General features: G+C 46.2%; 1 long non-coding RNA gene across 1 annotated transcript in view; it reads left to right on the top strand.

The window, feature by feature from the left end:
* The window catches only part of LOC146802567 (uncharacterized), a 123,811-nt gene extending 111,923 nt beyond the window's left edge, over positions 1-11,888 (top strand). Inside the window, exon 3 of the long non-coding RNA XR_014967419.1 lies at positions 9,452-11,888. This is a non-coding gene — a long non-coding RNA (uncharacterized LOC146802567). The remainder of the gene's footprint in view (positions 1-9,451) is intronic.
* Positions 11,889-14,346: the final 2,458 nt, after the last annotated feature.

Raw genomic sequence — 14,346 nt, 5'->3', positions numbered from 1 at the left:
AAGCCCATTCCGAAACTCTAATATCACGGATTCTGCCTCTCATTTTACTGAGCTATTTTATAATGTTTCTGTATCAAATTCAGTCCCGGTAAAGGAATTTTTATTTACCACAACTCCACCAATCTCCAGTGGACTGACCACAGCTGCGTCCACTTCAGCTTCAGTAAAACGACGACCCACCACCACCCTCAACAAGCCCCCCGCAGGAGCTGGAACAATATCACCGGCGACCAGCTCACCACCTTCCTCAGCCAGATCCCCCCCACCAGCTCAACGGACCCCAACGAAGCCACCAACAACCTCACACAGTGGATCACCAACTGCGCAGATGCCCTCGCACCACTGAAGAAGAACCCCCCCAGCAGACGCGGCTGCAAGAAAGCCTCCTGGTTCACCGACGAGCTCATCACCTCCAAGAAGAACTGCCGCTCCCTGGAGAACACCTGGCGCGCCAACCAGACCACAGACAACATGACGGCCCTCAAACACGCCACCCGCAAACACCACCAACTGATCCGCGCCACAAAGAAGACAGCCTTCAAGGAACGACTGGACAACAACACCCACAACAGCAAGGAACTCTTCAGCATCGTCAAAGAGCTCTCCAACCCCGACGCCGGAAACAATGACATCACTCCCTCGCAAGACCTCTGCGACTCCCTCGCAGCCTTCTTCCATGACAAGATCGCCAACATTCACAACAGCTTCGGCCCACCAACCACGAACCCCACCACCGAACTGATGCCCCCCACCGCCACCCTCCGCACCTGGATCCCAGTCAGCACCGAAGACACAACACGCACAATGAACACCATCCACTCCGGATCCCCTACGGACCCCTGCCCACACCACATCTTCAACACGGCCAACCACATCATCGCACCCCACCTCCGCGACATCATCAACGCCTCCTTCAACACCACCACCTTCCCGGAGTGCTGGAAACACGCCGAGATCAGTGCCCTGCTGAAGAAACCAACTGCAGACCCCTCCGACCTCAAGAACTACCGCCCCATCTCGCTCCTCCCGTTTCCTGCCAAAGTCATCGAGAAGACCGTCAACAGACAGCTAGCCGCCTTCCTCGAGACCAACGGATCCCCCGACCACTCGCAATCCGGCTTCGGAGCCAACCACAGCACGGAGACCGCCCTCATCGCAGCCACAGACGACATCAGATCCCTAATGGACAACGGGGAAACTGCGGCCCTCATCCTCCTGGACCTCTCCGCAGCGTTTGACACTGTCTGCCACCGCACCCTGGTACAGCGCCTGAACAACACCGGCATCCAGGAGAAGGCCCTGGAGTGGATCACCTCATTCCTCAACGGAAGAACCCAGAGAGTCCGCCTCCCCCCGTTCCGGTCAGCAGCCACCGAAGTCATCTGCGGCGTTCCACAAGGGTCATCGCTCAGCCCCACCCTCTTCAACGTCTACATGAGCCCCCTCGCAACCATCGCACGTCAACACAACCTCAACATCATCACATACGCCGACGACACCCAGCTGATCCTCTCCCTCACCAGCGACCCGGACGCCGCCAGAGCCAGCCTACACGAAGGGATGAAAGACGTCGCCGAATGGATGAAGAACAGCCGCCTGAAACTGAACTCAGACAAGACGGAGGTCCTCATCCTGGGATCATCACCCTCCGCCTGGGATGACTCCTGGTGGCCCCCTGCCCTGGGAGCCACCCCCAAGCCAACGGACCACGCACGCAACCTAGGCTTCATCCTGGACTCCTCCCTCTTGATGACCAGACAAGTCAACGCCGTCTCGTCTTCATGCTTCAACACCCTGCGCATGCTTCGAAAGATCTTCCGGTGGATCCCCACCGAGACCAGGAAGACGGTCACCCAGGCCCTCGTCACCAGTTGGCTGGACTACGGGAATGCCCTCTACGCCGGCACCACCGCCAAACTCCAGAAGAAACTCCAACGGATCCAGAACGCCTCAGCACGACTCATCCTGGACATCCCCTGGCACAGCCACATCTCCGGACACCTGAGAGACCTGCACTGGCTCCCCGTCAACAAAAGAATCACGTTCCGACTCCTCACCCACGCACACAAGGCCCTCCACGACCTGGGCCCCAAGTTCCTCAACAGCCGCCTGACCTTCCACAAGCCCACCCGCCAGCTCCGCTCCGCTCCGCCAGCCTCGCTCTCGCCACCGTCCCCCGCATCCGCAGAGCCACCGCCGGAGGAAGATCCTTCTCCTACCTGGCAGCCAAGACATGGAACTCCCTCCCCATCCACCTCCGGACAACGCAAGACCATCTCGCCTTCAGGAAGCAACTCAAGACCTGGCTGTTCGAGCAGTAGCGTTTCCCCCCCCCCCCAGCGCCTTGAGACCCTCCGGGTGAGCAGTGCGCTATACAAATGCCTATGATTGATTGATTGGTGTCTTTTGCGATGACTTGTTTGGCCTCCGGTACCATAGTTTGTACCAAGCTTACCCCGACTAACAGCATGTCGACAAATTGAGCATATAGCAATATTCTACTCCTTACTGCTAACCGAAAAGAAGTTCCAAACTGGGGAGAAGAACTTTCTGGTGCTGCTGGATGTGCCACTTTCAATACCATATGAACTGGAGGGTGTGCCTGGAATTGGACTCTGTGCAGCTACACTGTGACTTCTACCAATACCTACTGAGGTGGTGGTTGAGCTGGATGTAGGTCTCTGCCTTTCCTTTGCAAATGAAAATATGGAAGCTGGAGGTCGTGTGTTTGCGGTATCCATGCTACATCCCTTGCAGCCATTTTGGATAAGGTAATAATGTTGGTCTCCATCTCCTTTGGGCCGGGAGTGATGTCCGTGATGACTGGCTCGTCATCATCATCATCCCCCTCTTGTACATTTACCTCCATAACTCTAAGGCTTTCTGGAACCATCCTTTTCACTAGCCTTGTCTTGTGGCGTGCATTACTCTCAGACTGAGCTGGTGGCTTCCAAGTGGCATCAAGATCATCAGAAGCGGGGCTTGAAGAAGAAGATGATGGACTAACCCTCCTTTTACTTGCTGGAAGACAATGGATCTTCTGAAACAGTTGTTTGCTCCAATTTGTCTGCAGGAAGCTCGATTTCCTGAGATGCCCCAACTTCAGGAGGAACAACTACCATTGTGGGCTGTTATTGTGGCTCTTCTTGTGGCTGCTTCTGTTCTTGTGGCGGCTGCTGTTCATGCGGCTGCTGCTGTTCTTGCGGCTGCTGCTGTTCTTGCGGCTGTTCTTGCGGCTGCTGCTGTTCTTGCGGCTCAGCTGTTCTTGCAGCTGCTGCTGTTCTTGCGGCTGCGCCTGCTGCTGCACACTTATCTGCTGAGTTTCAGCCTGCATTGATTGTGTACTACTTTGCGATAATGACATTTCAACATCGCTGCTCGTTAGTAGACTGGCTACCTCTGCGACACTCATGCGCTTGGGCCTAGGTTGGTGGGGTTGCCCGCTGGTGCGGAGGTGCTGCTCCCAGCTTGGTTCCCGGACAACGCTGCTGCAGGCGTAATTTTTTGGGTCCCAAAAAACACATTTGCCTGCACACCAGTCATGGTTAGTGCCTCTTCCTTTTTCTGTTCCTTCTTCTTCTCACCGGCAACTTTCTTGGTACTGGAGGACCTGGTTCCTTTCTTTGGGGCCATCTTCTTCATATGTCAGACAGGACGCAGGTGCACAAGTTGCAGAGATGTCTGTGGTTATACGTGGACGTGATGTGGTGCGCAGCAGGACTTCTGTCTGGCAGTACAACGGATGATGTTGATAGTTACCTCCTCCTCTGCCTTTTTGTGCACCTAAAAGCAAATAAGCCAGGAGAAGAACATCAGTGAAATGTTGCATTTGTTGTTGTGGTTCACTTACTACTAGTACAAACAAACAAATACAATATATAGTGTAGCCATTTGTGAGACTTTGGCAACAAGGGCTATGTTATACTACTTACTGAAGACTAAGAACAATAACCAAAATACAAATGTAATGGAAGGGAGCTGCTGCTGGCAAAGGGGATGGATGGAAGCAGTAAGCCAATAGGAAAACCATGCAGGCCTATATGGCCAAACAGCACTCTTATAATAGCTCCCACCAGAAAAGGCCACCAGCCACATGGACACTCAAAAATCACAAGCAACAAGCAGGAGGCCTGGGAAACAATGAACTGACAAAAGGCCTATAAAAGAAGCCAGGCAAAAGATGCATGCTAAACCACACTGCTTTGCCTTTTTAATGCAATAAAATGCAAAAACCAAACTCCACAGGGCAAAACAAGGTCTGCAGGGTGCACACCAACACACCAGGCACACACAACAAAGGCATTTCTTTAACACACACCCAAAAACAGAAATACCCCCCAAAAACACATTTTCCAAAACAATCCAATGCCATCCATGCCCTAAATGATGTTTAAATTCAACAGAACACACAGAAACACTTGTTTAATGCACCTCTGGCTACGTGCTCTGAGCCTACTGGATGAAAGCAGGCCCATGGGCAGACAAGGCCACACAAGCTTGCAGGCCTAGGCTTTAAAATGGCCACCAGCCATATGGCCAGGCCCACCCAACTACAAGAAACAGAAGACAGACAATGCAGGCCTGTTGCAAAAAAACACTGCCTGCCTTCACAAGCAACAAGAAGGAGGCCTGGGAAACAATGAACTGACTAAAGGCCTATAAAAGAAGCCAGTCAAAAGATGCATGCTAAACTACACTGCTTTGCCCTTTTAATGCAATAAAATGCAAAAATGAAAATCCATAGGGCATAACAAGGTCTGCAGGGTGCACACCAACACACCAGGCACACACAACAAAGGCATTTCTTTAACACACACGCAAAAACAGAAATAACTCCCAAAAACATATTTTCTAACTCAATCCAATGCCACCCATGCCCTAAATGATGTTTAAATTCAACAGAACACACAGAAACACTTGTTTAATGCACCTGTGGCTACCTGCTCTGAGCCTACTGGATGAAAGCAGGCACATGGGCAGACAAGGCCACACAAGCTTGCAGGCCTAGGCTTCAAATTGGCCACCAGCCACATGGCCAGGCCCACCCAACTACAAGAAACAGAAGACAGACAATGCAGGCCTGTTGCAAAAAACACACTGCCTGCCTTCGCAAATGGCCGCCAGCCTCATGGCCAGGCCCACAACAAGAAGCCTAGGCCACAAAGGAATACCATGCAGGCCTATATATGGAAAAAGCAGCACACTAATAACTCCCACCAGAAAAGGCCACCAGCCACATGGACACTCATAAATCACAAGCAATAAGAAGGAGGCCTGGGAAACAATGAACTGGCTAAAGGCCTATAAAAGAAGCCAGGCAAAGAATGCATGCTAAACCACACTGCTTTGCCCTTTTAATGCAATAAAATGCAAAAAAGAAAATCCACAGGGCAAAACAAGGTCTGCAGGGTGCAAACCAACACACCAGGCAGACACAACAAAGGCCTTTCTTTAACACACACCCAAAAACAGAAATACCCCCCAAAAACACATTTTCCAACTCAATCCAATACCATCCATGCCCTAAATGATGTTTAAATTCAACAGAACACACAGAAACACCTGTTTAATGCACCTGTGGCTACCTGCTCTGAGCCTACTGGATGAAAGCAGGCCCATGGGCAGACAAGGCCACACAAGCTTGCAGGCCTAGTCTTCAAAATGGCAACCAGCCACATGGCCAGGCCCACCCAACTACAAGAAACAGAAGACAGACAATGCAGGCCTGTTGCAAAAAACACACTGCCTGCCTTCAAAATGGCCGCCAGCCTCATGGCCAGTCCCACAACAAGAAGCCTAGGCCACAAAGGAATACCATGCAGGCCTATATATGGCAAAAGCAGCACACTAATAACTCCCACCAGAAAAGGCCACCAGCCACATGGACACTCACAAATCACAAGCAACAAGCAGGAGGCCTGGGAAACAATGAACTGACAAAAGGCCTATAAAAGAAGCCAGGCAAAAGATGCATGCTAAACCACAGTGCTTTGCCTTTTTAATGCAATAAAATGCAAAAACGAAAATCCACAGGGCAAAACAAGGTCTGCAGGCTGCACACCAACACACCAGGCACACACAACAAAGGCATTTCTTTAACACACAACCAGAAATACCCCCAAAAAAACAAATTTTCCAACTCAATCCAATGCCATCCATGCCCTAAATATGTTTGAAAAACATTCAACACACACCAAAGGAACAGTTGCTTCATCATGCACCCACCCATGACTAGCTCTAGGCCTACTGGCTACCCCCAACAATTTAAAAAAAAGAATGATAACTACCAAAATTGTAGTTGCAGCAACTGCAATGCCCCCAATCAAACAGACACAACACCAACTTACTTGTAAAATATCAAATTCAAAATTCCTGAAATCCAATGATAATGATGCCGCAGACACAAAGAGTGATCCTTCCAGCTCAAATCCAAAGGCAGAATGAACAGGAGATGGACAAAGCACTGGGAGGAGCCTGCTGGACAGGAACAGGAAGTTGGAGACTCTGTGGCACTTCCTCCCTCTCCCCCCAAAAAGTTTTATTTTTAAAAAGGACTCCTTACACAAAAAAGGACAGCCAAATGTCAATCTGAGGAGTTTTTTTCATCCAAATCATCATTTACAGAAGGTTCTATGCTGCTAGAGTTAATATTCTTCTCCAGATTGAAAATTTGGTGTGTTCGCGATCGCGAGCTTCACCACACTTCCGCTGGATGCTGATGGCGTGTCCAAAATGAAATGTTCGCGATCTCATGCTCTCTGTCGCGGTGGAGATTGACGTGTTCGCTACCTCACGCTCTCTCTCACAGTGGAAAATGACGTGTTCGCGATCTCAGACTCTCGCGGTGTCTGATGGCGAGGCGAATGATGTGATCGCGATCGTGAGCTCTAGTGGGATAGCGTGACCGGCTATCAACATCTCGTGGAGCACGCGAACGGATTGGAAAACTCGTCGGCGAATGCGGGGATCCCGGTAAGGCGATTGCGCGCGCACGAACGCATTTTCAAAGCGCGAACATGAAAAAAACATTCGCAACGCTTCAAATCGTGGAAATTTTGGCATTTTCGCGTTCTCCGCAGAACGTGAAAATGTCAAAATATCACAAATTCCGCGAGCGGAACGGAATTTGACGCCCACCCTTATTTATTATGATGAGTTAACATTGCAACGTACAATAAATGTCTGGATTGTTATGGCAATAACTGATGACACCTTATTTCACTAGCAATGACTGGCAAATACAAGTGTCTTAACATTTTCACTGTTGAGGAGAGTTATTGTTTATGAATATTTATTTATATGCAGACAGCTATAATGCGGCTATTCAAAGTGAGGTTCTCCAGTGGCTGAGGCAGACTGACCCATTGATCTATACTTTGTGTTGTGTTGGAAGGGAGCATTGGTTGAGTGACTTTTGAAATGACCAAAGGCAAAAGAGAGTTGACTGAAAGCCCTATAAATATATATATTTTTATTAGACTTTTTTGGGGAAACATGAGGTTGGCAGGACCTAAAAAATACCTTTTATAAGGGTGATTACTATATACACAGGGTGGCTGGTGGTGCCAGCTGATAGATGCAACAGTGAGCTAAATTAACAGGCTCTAGGAAACAGTACCTGAACATGATTTTGATCAATATGGAGCCAGACCTGTCAAAGGTTGAAATAATACAGAGCCTTGCATTGGAGGGAACTGAACGTCCTAAAATGTTTTTCAAGGAAACTAAGGGGCATATTATTGAAGAATAGCGATAAACATCACTAAGCGCACCTAGCACGTTTCTGTTTATCGCCGTCTATCGCCGGATTACAACGCTTTGCTAACAGGCGATGTAATTCCAGCGATAGAGGACGAAAATGAGAAATAGCGTGTGAAATCCAGCAAAGATTTCACAGCGCTATGGGCCTGCTTGCTGATAGGGGAGTGTGGACCTAAACATACAATCCACCTCCCATTATTAGTCTAGCTAAGCCAAATAAAAAGCAGACGTTAAATTCCAGCGATAAACGCGGATAGCGCGTTTTTTAAAATCTTTTTAAATCGCGGGTCTGCTGCAGGGTTGTAAATAGCGAGAAGCCGTGTCAGCGTGAATTGACATGGAGTTATGGACGGGAACACCTAATTTGCATGTCATTAGTGATATTGATCGCTGACATGCAAAGTAGCAAGGAAACATGCGCTAACGCTTGTTAGCGTGTCCTTGTTGATTGAGTGATAAAAAAATCGCCGCTTTTTCGGCGCTATGTGCAGAAAAAGCAGAGATTACACCCTTGATAATATGCCCCCAGATGTGCTGCATTATCCCCTAGGTGAACTTGTTTTACACTAATATCCCTATTGTGGAAGAAATTCAGTTTGTCTTTTTTAATCCACATTTAAAGTTTCCTCCAAAATCGAGGGAATTTTCAGTCTCCTTCAAACTCGAACTGAGGCCCATGGTTTTGGCAGAATTTAGAGCTATGTGGGAAGGAAACCTTAAAGCTATTAGAGTAAAAGAACAATTTAGAACCAGATTTAACAGTAAGGATTAGGGACGCCATTGGATGAGCTTGTTGCAATTAGAATGTGCCACAGTGAACATAAATAACATTTATTTTTTGTAATAAGGCCAGTCTCGAAGTGTCCACTATGTCTTTGCTTCTTTAATTCCTGGGGTGAAAGGTCATGTTGGTTGTACTGATCATACATTGAGGAAAGAGAAAAGAGAAATTACTTACAAGTAATTTACTATCACACATTCGGGGGCTCTGTGTGAATTGTTGCTGATGGCAATTGCCAGATAATGCTCCGAGTCCGATGACGTCGGTGAAGAAAGCACCAGAATTCTTTTTAGGTGTATATCAAATTAAATTCCTGCACAGATAACGCATAAATGATTTCCGAGCTCGTGGCACATGAATTCTTAACGTCGAGTTACTTTCAACCATTGCAGAGTTTTTATTTTCAAACTGCTATTATGGTTGCTTCTTCCCCCAACATCAAGATTGACTGCAAACTGTAAAGGAGAACTGCTTTTCTTACCTAATATGTTACTTACTTTTGCAATTGACAAGACTGAAATTCACTGTGCTATGTCTGACTGCTCCATTATTCTTCAGCAATAATGAAACAATTTTTTTCTATTATTTGAATATAAGATATGTTACAAGTTAGAAATTAATTTATTGTGTTATTTCTGATTAAATGGTACACTATGGCAAGTTAAATGTCGAAGGATATATATGTTTGGTTGACTTTAGATGCTTTCAAGTTATTCATTTTGTTTTTAAAAAGGCCTTCATTATATTAAGCTTAATTGAGAACAAGACACTGCTACAAATATATGGCCTGATTGGTGGGGTTTTGCACCTGCTGAGATTTGACTGTGACTAGAACTCTTTTGAGGGAAATTAGTAATAGACGAGAAGATTGTATTTATTTCTCACTGAATCGTATTTTGTTTGTTTCAGGTAAAGGTATTTTCATCCAATCACTTGTTACTCTTTTCAGACCCAAGAGATTTTCAGCGACAGATGCCCCGCAGCCTTACAGTCTCAGGACTGAAGACATCTGGACTGGTTGTTCACACTGGGGTTACAGATTATTATAGTCTGGATTACAGACTATGAATATTGCTTCATTGGTGGACCTGCTGAAGCTGGGTGGACCATCAAACCTTAGCGCAGCAATTGGTGTGACCTAACAGAGAGATGGGGGAAAAGAGGTGACTGTTTGCAGCTGTGTGTGGTGGTGGGGCTGTCTTACGAGAAGATGAGCCACCATTCTGTGGATCTAGCATCTGAGAGAACCCAGCTGGAGGACAGACTGAGCAGGGCCTTGACCAGCAGAGTGTCTGGCTTTGTTTTGAGCTACAAGCACATTTCCTCATAAGCTGCACTAACATTAGTGGTTGGACCGGTATCACAGTGAGTCTCCTCACCTGTATGACAAATGCAGTCCAGTAACCCATCGGACATATTGGAAGAATTTCTAAATAAATGCCAGATGCTCACACTTTAGACAGAATCTGAATATTACAGCAAGAAAGACTATGACAGATATTTCTGATTCCTGTAACTGCATGGTTTAACTCCGTATTTCCACCCTGCAGAATCTGTTTCTTGAGCAAACTACTTTTTTGCAATATAAATTCTATTATCTGGTGAACCATTGCTTTACACAGTCCTTAGGAACTCTACTTGTATAGCAGTTTGAATCTGTTGTTTGGTAAAACACAGGGCCGGCAGTGCTGGCAGCTGCCAAAGGGACCCACCATCAGCCCACCAACATGAGGCCCCACACCGGTCCTCTTGTGCCCCCTGCTAATCCAATTGGAAAAAATTGTATCTTGTTGCACTTGGTATCACTGGAGGGGGTGCCCTCCAATCTGTGCTTAATTTGTGCCAGTGGCTTCCGGTGCTCAGCACCCGCAATTAATCACCAACAGCAGTGATTTTCATGAGCCCACTTAAAGAAACATTCATGTAAGGGGAGATTAAGTGATTTGCCCCGAATCATAGGATGTTGAGCCAATGCCGAAACTCTAACCTGGTTCCCCAGCTTTGAAGTCGGCAGCTCTCCCAATTACTATGCCACATCCTCTACCCAGTTTTGTGGTAAGTAGTTGGTTCTGTTTTAGGTGGCGCTTTCAGGATAAATGGGCTGGTGCAAGCTGCCTCCTGACGAGAACTTATTATTTTTTTACAAATTAACCACTGCCTCCCATTCACCTAGCAGCCATGGTGTAGCATGGTATTGCAAAGGGGCGTGGCTGATAGGTGGATGCGTGGGATGGGCTGCAGCCCAGAAGGGGCCTGCACAAAGCAGCTTCAGGACCCAACAGGCTCATCTATGGAGTTACAAACAGCCCTTAATGTGTCACGTTGTATGCAAATTAATGGGGTCTCGCACATTTTCTTTCTGCCGACCCCCAAAAATCCTAGAAAGGTCCTTAGGAAAACATTATGTGAAACTCCCATCTTATGTAAACTTATTGTGAGCACTATGAAAATGTTCCTCAGCAACGCTCTCTGACATTCACTGGGTCCTGATCACGTTATAGAAAAGTGATAACAAATAAAAAATAAATGCTTCAGGTAAGGATTATAGTGAGAAATAGTGAACAAAAATATGTGTTGATCTATGAATATTTCAACTGTGAAATGGATTGTAAGATTTTGGATGGCATACAGAGTCAAAGTTACATTTATCTAAATGCATAGTTATTGATTAATACATTTTCTCCAATTTAAGCACCAAAAATCTAATATTTTATTCATTAAAAGTTGAGTGATTGAAATAGAATGTTGGAAAAAAAGCATGGGGGAATGCATATCATCTACGGAGATGCATACATAGTTATAATTTGATTATTGCATACTATAGTTTCCCTAGTAAGAGATGTCCAGTCCAAGTTGAGCATGCTTCAGAGATGGTCTTCAGTCTTTGAAAAATTATGGTAATAAAGCTTTGGTCAAAGTACCAAGTAAATGTTTGATTGATAATATTAACTGTTAATATTTGAATTTAGTTTTTTGACTATACCCTTTGAATAATGTAACAATTTTAATCTTTTCTTCTTACGTTTATCCTCAAAGCTATTGTATTTGAGTTTAATTATTGCTTTTAAAAAAAAAGAAAAATAATGTTATGTATCGCTTGTATTGATATCCACTGGAATGAATACTTAGAATGGAATCCGGTTAATCACTACTATGGTTTACAATGGTTGGGACAAAAGATGTTTCCCACTCTTTTGACATCAGTAGGTAAGTGGTCTCTCCCCCTTTGTTTTTCACTGCCTCGCGTGGTCTCTGGAGACGAGCATGGAGGTGGATTGGCTGCTAGTGGTCTCCAATGCTTTGTACCACCTCTTCGAGATCTCCCCAGGCCTGAGGGAGAGGTGGTAGAATGTGGATAGTGTGCTGCCTTGATTTTGTTTGATCCTATTAAAAGGTTTGTTTCCATCAGACTTAAGAACTAAAAAAGTTGCTTCATTTCTGCTTTCATAACTGCTGATATATTTTGAAATATTTGTACAGTTAATTTGTATAAGTATTTAAATGTTGTTGTGTGCTAGAAAAAAGAGCTGCCTACAGACTTTCACACTGCCTGTACCCCAGAAAGATTGTCACTTAGTTAAATCCTCTCACTTTGCAGTCAGAGAAAAATAAGTGAACACCAAACTCTGCAGAAGTGTAGACAGACATTTGACCTCTATCTTTGAATGTACAGCAAACGTGACAAGATAAAAATAAAATGTAAGTAATCTTTATTCCACATTCACCTTTGGAACTTCAGCATGCTTATTTTAGGGGTGCTGCAGCACCCCCTGCACTCCTATGGTCGGCGCCTATACCACCGGCACATTTGTCTAGCACTACTGATCTCTTCAGACTAATAAGAGAATGCAAGCCTGAGGACCAGGGGTTCTTTCAGGGAACAGTGCCAGTGCTCCTCTCCTGCGAGATAAGAGAGCACAGTTTTTGATAGCGAGGAAGAGGGAAAGTGCAGAGGAGGACAAGGTGGATGGCAGGAGTCCAGTTTTTTCAATTTCAACCTGGGAAGGAAGGAGAGTAAACATAGATGTGGTGGCCAGTGGGTGGCAGGAGTCCAGATTTTTTATCTTCTGAGGGTATAGGGAGGCCATATATTGCATGTCTCCTCCATTACTGATCTGCTTCTGTGTAGCTGTTGAAAAATGGGGCAGAGGATGTGGGGCAATATTATATAACAACACAATAACACAAAATTACAGATGGCTAACAGAAAATAATGGGTATGTTTTTCACCTTTGGGTTGTGAGTGACATCACTCTGACCCCTCGGTAAAGAACATCCCCATAGATCACTAGTAGCCATCGATGATTCTATAGTTTACCAATTTCAAAAATATTCACTAATGAAACTCAAAATATTTATTTTATGTGTTCTACCATGCCAGCATCCCAATTGGAGCACTGAGGGCGCATGCTACATGCATCAAGGGACCCGACCACAGAGGTTTAAGCCACTGACTCCTGGACCTCTGGGGACTGCAAGTCCCATCAACTCTTGCCCTCACTAACTCTTCCTGCCTGCACCATAAAAGTGTGCCATTGTCCCGCTGCATTCGGGGTTTGTGTTTTACCACACCAGCATTGGAATTGGAGTGCTGCTGGAGTATGCAAGGAACCCCACCACAGAGGGTTAATTCACAGACATCTGGGTGGCTGTCGACTGCAAGTCCCATCAACCCTTGCCCGCATTAACTCTTCCTGCCTGCACTAAAAAAGTGCACCATGGCCTCGCTGCTTTGGGGCCTTGTGTTTTACCACGCCCGCATTCGAATTGCAGTGCTGCTGGAGCTTGCTACATACATCAAGGGACCCAACCACAGAGGATTAAGCCGCCTGGGCGGCTGGGGACATCAAGTCCTACCATACCTTGCTTGCACTAACTCTACCTGCTTGCACTATAAAAGTGCGCTGTGGTCCCGCTGCGCGGGACATGCATGGGCCACATCCAGATAAAGCCCAGGCCAAGGACAGTCCCGTCCACGCCAGTCAGAGCCCAGAGGATGCTGGGCCGGGCCACCTCTCTAATGTTTTCTTCACCTAAAGGTACTGATGACTGTTGCCCAGCATGACTTTAAGTTTGCTACCTTTGTGCATGTATTTCTTCTACCGCTCAAGAAGAATTGTATGTCATTGACCCTTTTGCATGCTAGTTATCCTACTTACTTTGTCAAGTTGTTGTGTTGCCATTAGCTTAAATTGCCTCTTGGTTCCCGGGCCACTTGGGTTCGATCATGGGGAAAATGAAGGCTCTGGCGGGAGGGTTAGGTTTAGCAAAAACAAAGAAACTTAAAAAAAACCAAAAAAAACTGTTGGGTATAACTGTGTTTTAGATAGACAAGATAATTTGTTGACCGAATACAAGGAGATTTTAGCCTCAGCACCGACCGCCTTTCATCCAAGTATCGCCAGGCACCCCACTAACAACACCTAGTGCAACCAAAAGAGAATCACTGGGATGTTCAAGAGACCCAGAAAACAGGGCCAGAATCTTACTACTATCGAGAAACAGGTTAACTGCCAACACGTTTAGTTGTTCCACCTGGCTCTGCTCCTCAACCCTAGTCTCACCCAATGGTGTTTTTCTCTGTAGTAACCGCTTTTCTCCTCTGTATGAGACATCAGTTAAGCAGGCTTCTGATTTTGCTCCTGATAATAATAACCCTGTGTGTTATCCTGTTGAATCTGCTGTGTCTGACTCTCCCACTTTTATAATCAGGCTTACTTTACCTCACTCATGTCATATCTAAAGGCTGTGGTTGGGGCATTAAAGTCAATGGAATCTTCCCTAACCACTACTTTGCATCAGTT

The sequence above is a fragment of the Triturus cristatus genome, chromosome 8 (assembly GCF_964204655.1).
Source record: "Triturus cristatus chromosome 8, aTriCri1.1, whole genome shotgun sequence".
Taxonomy (NCBI): Eukaryota; Metazoa; Chordata; class Amphibia; order Caudata; family Salamandridae; genus Triturus; species Triturus cristatus.
Note: the sequence above shows the minus strand (reverse complement) of the source record. Positions and strands in the feature narration are given on the sequence as shown.